General features: G+C 39.3%; 1 non-coding gene across 1 annotated transcript; it reads right to left on the reverse strand.

Moving 5' to 3' along the window:
- Positions 1–385: 385 nt before the first annotated feature.
- On the reverse strand, positions 386–457 carry trnaw-cca. The gene has a single exon. It is a non-coding gene; the product is annotated as a tRNA-Trp (tRNA).
- Between the last annotated feature and the right edge of the window lie 5742 nt (positions 458–6199).

The following is a 6199-nucleotide window of genomic DNA, read 5'->3' on the forward strand; positions in this document are numbered from 1 at the left end:
AGTACAAACACGTTTCCATCTGTTTCAGATGAAGTTACATTGTTTCATAGTTTGCCATTGTGAGATTTGAACTCTTGATCTTGGGGTTCCAAACCCAGTACCATAACCACTTGGCTATTTAGGCCAAGCCAAAAGTTGCTCAGTCAATGTAACTCTTTTGAGTACAAACCCATTTCCATCTGTTTCAGATGAAGTTACATTGTTTCATAGTTTGCCATTGTGAGATTTGAACTCTTGATACTCTTTTGAGTAAACCTGTTTCCATCTGTTTCAGATGAAGTTACATTGTTTCATAGTTTGCCATTGTGAGATTTGAACTCTTGATCTTGGGGTTACAAACCCAGTACCATAATCACTTGGCTATTTAGGCCAAGCCAAAGCACCATGAGCCTGACGTGATTTGAACACGCAACCTTCTGATCTGGAGTCAGACGCGCTACCGTTGGGCCACAAGCCCAGCCAACTCTTGATACTCTTTCGAGTTAACACGTTTCCATCTGTATTCAGATGAGGTTACATTATTTCATAGTTTGCCATTGTGAGATTTGAACTCTTGATCTTGGGGTTATAAACCCAGTACCATAACCACTTGGCTATTTAGGCCAAGCCTTAAGACTAATTTGTAACTCTTTTGAGTACAAACACATCTCCATCTGTTTCAGATGAAGTTACATTGTTTGCCACTGTGAGATTTGAACTCTTGATCTTGGGGTTCCAAACCCAGTACCATAACCACTTGGCTACTTAGGCCAAGCCAAAAGTTGCTCAGTCAATGTAACTCTTTTGAGTACAAACCCATTTCCATCTGTTTCAGATGAAGTTACATTGTTTCATAGTTTGCCATTGTAAGATTTGAACTCTTGATCTTGGGGTTACAAACCCACTACCATAACCACTTGGCTATTTAGGCCAAGCTTTTGTTGCTATGTATAGGAGCTCAAGTGAATCCTTGGTTAATGTCCACCACCTGCATCCAGTTAAACATAATTAATACACAACTAACAATAGTCATCATCTTCAACCACCACCACAAACTCCTTATGCCTTGGCCCTGCCTCCATCTTCTCCTACCTCAGGCTGAACCAAATTATTCAATCTTGATCTGAGCTACCAATGCCATTACCTCTTCATCATAAAGATCATCGAGTTACACATCTGAAACACAGCTGGCTACTTCCCTTGTCTTTGTTCATCTGCCACTGAAACTTTAGCCATCTCTAGACACGGGAATTAAAATATTTCCTAGCTGGCCTCCCACTCCTTTCATGAACTTCAACTCATCCAAAGCTTTGCTGCCTATATCCTATTTTAGTAACAATGCCTGCAAGCTCATTACCTTATCTTAACTAGCCTACATTGGTTCCTACCTCAAATTTATAATTTTCATTCTCAGGTTTAACTCCTTCATTGCTTCATCCCCTGTAATCTCTATAGGCTCTTTAACCATACAATACACCTTCCCAAAAACTCCATTCATCTCTTTTGCATCCTCCTTCCCCTTGCTCCAGTATTGACAGCCATGTCTTCACCCGCTGAGGCTGCACACTCTGGGATTACCACCCAAGTGTAAAACACTGCCTATTTTTGACCAAATATGTTTTATGCTTGATGTCACTTCTGCCAGGAAATCCTGGGAATGGAGTCAGAGGTTAACAAGCCACCAGAACAGCTCAACTTGCCTCCAGTTGTCCACTCAAGTTATACTGGTTTACCTTTTAGAAGAAACTGGGTGCATTTACTGCATTTCTACAAACTTCTAGCCTTAATTTTCAATCCGCACATATGCTGTACCAACCTTTTAAGCCAAATTGCCAATTTAAATCCACATCATGTATTCCTTTTGGCATCTTAAAATACCACTCATGACTTCCCACAATTGACTAAGTCCAGCAGTGCACACAATAAAGTGCACAAAAATGTACTGAATTACATTGATCACAGAATTTTACAAAATATCTTCGTTAAAGTAATATTTAAAGAAATACCATTAAATCTGCACTGGCATTTTACTCTCCATGAACCATCTAGTGTATCCCATTCTCCTCATTCCTCACACTCTTTAATGTTCCTTTATTCACAAAATTACACAATTCCTTTCTCAAGAATATTAATTCTTCAACAATAGTTTTGCAGAGAATTCCAACTGATTTTGTTATCTCCAGACTCAACTATTTCAATCATCTAGGCCAGACTCCCATCTTCCACCCACTAGAGAACTGAGCTTATCCAAAATTCTGCTGCCCATACAGTCACCCATCCCCGTGCTCACACTTAACATTCTTATCCTCATAAACCCAATCATGTTGGCTTTTCACAATAAATAACACTGAAATCTACAGAAATTTGATGTATGATCAGGTATTGTTTCATCCCCAGCACCATTTGATAGAATCATGGAGCTGCAAACCATAAACATTTACAACACAGCATAGGCCATTCAGCCCATCACATTTGTGCCACCACTTTACTGCAAAAAACCAAAACTAATCCCACCACCTGTCCTTCCCACCATCTCATATCTTCCTCTACTTAAAAACATTTATCCAATCTCTGCCTCAATCAAAGCAGTCCATTATCCAACTGCCTTCTGAATAAAGAAGCTTTCCCTATGTAGACCCTGTATTAACTTTTAACATTAAAGAAATCCTTTCATTCTAGCGTTGTGATATAATCCCTTGTTATTGCCCTCCACTCCCTACTTTTGACTTTCTCATGTGTTTAACTTACGCCAATTTGCTGTTCAAACTGATTCTGAAGATTCAATTTTGCGTGAGTGGTTTCCAGCTGTCAGTGTAGTTACTTTCAGTGTATTGAGACAGACAAGAGAAACTGGAGAAGATACAAGCATATTTAGCTTCTTCAAATAAAATTACTCGAAAAAAAATTTAATTTCTCTGCCGCCATACTTAGTTCAACACCACCCATCTCATTAGGAGACTGAAGTTTGCTCTTCACCCTGAGCAAAAAGTCTTGGCTGCATTAAGCCTGTATGCTATTTTTTATCTGTTCTACATGTATAGATTTTCAAATTACTGATTTACTTATCTCCTGGGCTTCTGAAACCTGAAGTCAATGTTGTAGCAACTAGAAAAACTAACGCATAAGGTCCAATGTTAAAGTTAAATTGGAAAGAACATGAACATGAACATTTCCCAAGGCCAAAACACAAAAGAATGGTTATTCCATTAAGCTTTGCCTCCCAGGTAGAACCAGTCTAATGCTATTAATAAACAATCTTAATTGCTTCCATTTTGAGAGTGATGCCTTATTACTCTCAGCTATTTACTAGAACTGCAAGACCTTTACCAAATAATTCTTTAGTACCAGCAACAGGGAAGCAAGATTAAACTTTCAAAATGGACATTGGAAGTCTATCCATTTATAGCTTTAACTGATTTTGTGAGGCACTCTTAATTATTTTTATATTGCTCTAATTAGTTTCATAACTTAAATCTTAGGATGTAAATGGGTTTGATAGTTAACATTTAAAGTATGCTAATAGCCACAGATTCCATCCCCCTCCCTGACCAACATTTCAAGCTAAACCAAACTGTTCACAACCGTAGCATCCTATCCAGGCTAAGTTTCTGATCCCATATCTTCTTCATCACAAAGACAACTTACCTCCAAATCCCAATATCACCCATCTCCACCCCTTTCTCAAACCAGTTACTGTTGAAACCCTCATCCATTCTTTTGCTACCTCCAGAGTTGACTATTCCTATATCTTCCTGGTTAGCCTCCCATCTTCCCTCTGTTAACTTGTCCTCAAAAGTTCTGATGGCCATATCCCAACTCACAACAAGTCCTATTCACCCATCACCCTGTTCTTGTTGACCTAGATAGACTATAAGTCCACCAATGCCTCAATTTTAAAATTCTCATTGTGTTCAAATCCATTTAAGACCCCACAGTTTCCTGTCCGTGTAACTAGTATTACAACCCTCCAAAAAAGCTATGCTTCTCCAGCTGTGGCTTCTTGTGCATCCCCCATTTCCTTCAGTCCACCATTGGCAGCTATGACTTCAGCCAGCTAGTCCCTAAGCTCTGAAATTCCCTGGCTAAACCTCTGACACGTAATATCATAAGAAATAGCAGCAGTAGGCCATTTGGCCCCTGCAGCCTTTGCTGCCACTCAATAAATTCATGGCTGATCTGAATGTGGCCTCAACTCCACTTTCCTGCCTATCCTTATTAACCATTGACACTATCATGGATCAAAAAGCTGTCTAACTCAGCCTTGAACATATTCAATGACCCAGCATCCACTGCCTTCAGGGTTAGAGAATTCCAAAGATTAATGGCCCCGAGAGAGGAAATTGCTCCTTATCTCAGTGTTAAATGGAAGACAACTTTATTTTGAACCTGTGCCCCTAGTTCTAGATTACCCCACAAGGGGAAACATCCGCTCAGCATCTACCCTGTCAAGCCCCCTCAGAATCTTATATGTTTCAATAAGATCACCTCTCATTCTTCTAAACTCCAATGCATATAGGCCCATCCTGTTCAACCTTTCCTCATAAGACAAAGCCTTCATCCTAGGAGTCATTCACTCAATCTTCTCTAGATTGCCTCCAATGCAAGTAAGTTCTCCTGAAATAAGGAGACCAAAACCGTATGTAGTACTCTAAGAGTGGTCTCACCAATTGTTGCCAGCCTTCCCTACTTTTATACTCCAACCCCCTTACAATAAAGGCCAACATTCCATTTGCCAGCCTAGTTACTTGTGCCTGCATGCTAGCTTTTTTATGATTCATGTACAAGTACAACCAAATCCCTCTGTACCGCAGTATTCTGTAATCTCTCTCTATTTAAATAGTTTTGTTTTTCTATTCTTCCCATCAAAGTGAACAACCCACATTTACCAAAATTATACTCAATCTGGCAAATTTTTGCTCAAAATTTGGCTAGAATACATTCTGCCCTTTCATCCAGATCATTAATACATCTTGTAAATAATTGAGCCAGCACTGATCCCTGTGGACCCCCACTAGTTACAGTTTGCCAGCCTTCACTGTAGCTGGAACTCTGTTCCTTTAACAGCACTGTGGACTGTTGTGGTTCAAGAAGGTGGCTCAACATCATCTTTTAAAGGGCAGTTAGGGATGGGCAACAAATGCTGGCCTTGCCAGAGATGCCCACATCCCATGAAAGAAAAAAAAATGAAAGTGATCAATTTATCCTGACTGTTTCTTCTAATCCTAGCCAATCTATCCAATCCACTATCCGTACTAGTATAACCCTAATACTATGAGCTTTCAACTTGTGTAATAATCTTTTATGTGGCACCTTAAAATTGTTGTTGCTATCTTCACACTATCCTCCTCCAGCCTTGAGGCCTTTTGGAAATCTAAATACGCTGCATCTACTGGTTTCTCTCTATCCACTCTGCTTGTTACATCCTTATGAACTCTAATTTTTCAAACAACATTTCCCTTTTATAAAATCATGTTGACTTTGCCTGATTGTATTATGCTTTTCAGAATGTCCAGCTATGATTCCTTTATAATGGATTCCAGCATTTTCCCAATGCCAGATGTTATGCTAACTGGCCTATATTTTCTAGCTTTCTGTCTCCCTCCTTTTTGAATGGGACATTACATTTGCGGTTTTGCTATACACTGGAGCCTTTCCAGAATCTAGGGAATTTGGAATATTACAACCAATGCATCCAGTACCTCTTCAGCCATTTTTTTAACCCCCTTGGGTGCAGGCCATCAGGTCTAGAGGACCTATTAGCCTTCTGTCCCATTTGTTTACCTTTTTTTAAGTTTAAAACACTAGTTTTAAGCCCAAGATGCTTATCCTCAAACTGAATGTAAAATTCTTTCATGTTGTGATCACACTTACCTAGAGGATCCTTTACTATGAGATTGTTAATTAATCCTGTCTCATTACACATTATAAGATCTAAAACAGCCTGTTCCTTAGTGGGTTCCAAAATATACTGTTCTAGGAAACTGTCCTGAATACATGCTATGAGCTCATCCTCGAGGTTACCTTAGCCAATTTGATTCATGCAATCTATATGAAGATTAAGATGGCCCACAATTATTACGGTATCTTTCTTACAAGCTTCCATTATTTTATGATTTATACTCTGTCCTACTGTATAGTTACAATTAGGGGAGCTCCCAGCTGTGACTTATTTTCCTTGCTGTTTATTTCCACCCAAGCTGATTCTACATCTTGATCTTCT

The sequence above is a fragment of the Carcharodon carcharias genome, chromosome 15, assembly GCF_017639515.1.
Source record: "Carcharodon carcharias isolate sCarCar2 chromosome 15, sCarCar2.pri, whole genome shotgun sequence".
NCBI classification, from domain to species: domain Eukaryota; kingdom Metazoa; phylum Chordata; class Chondrichthyes; order Lamniformes; family Lamnidae; genus Carcharodon; species Carcharodon carcharias.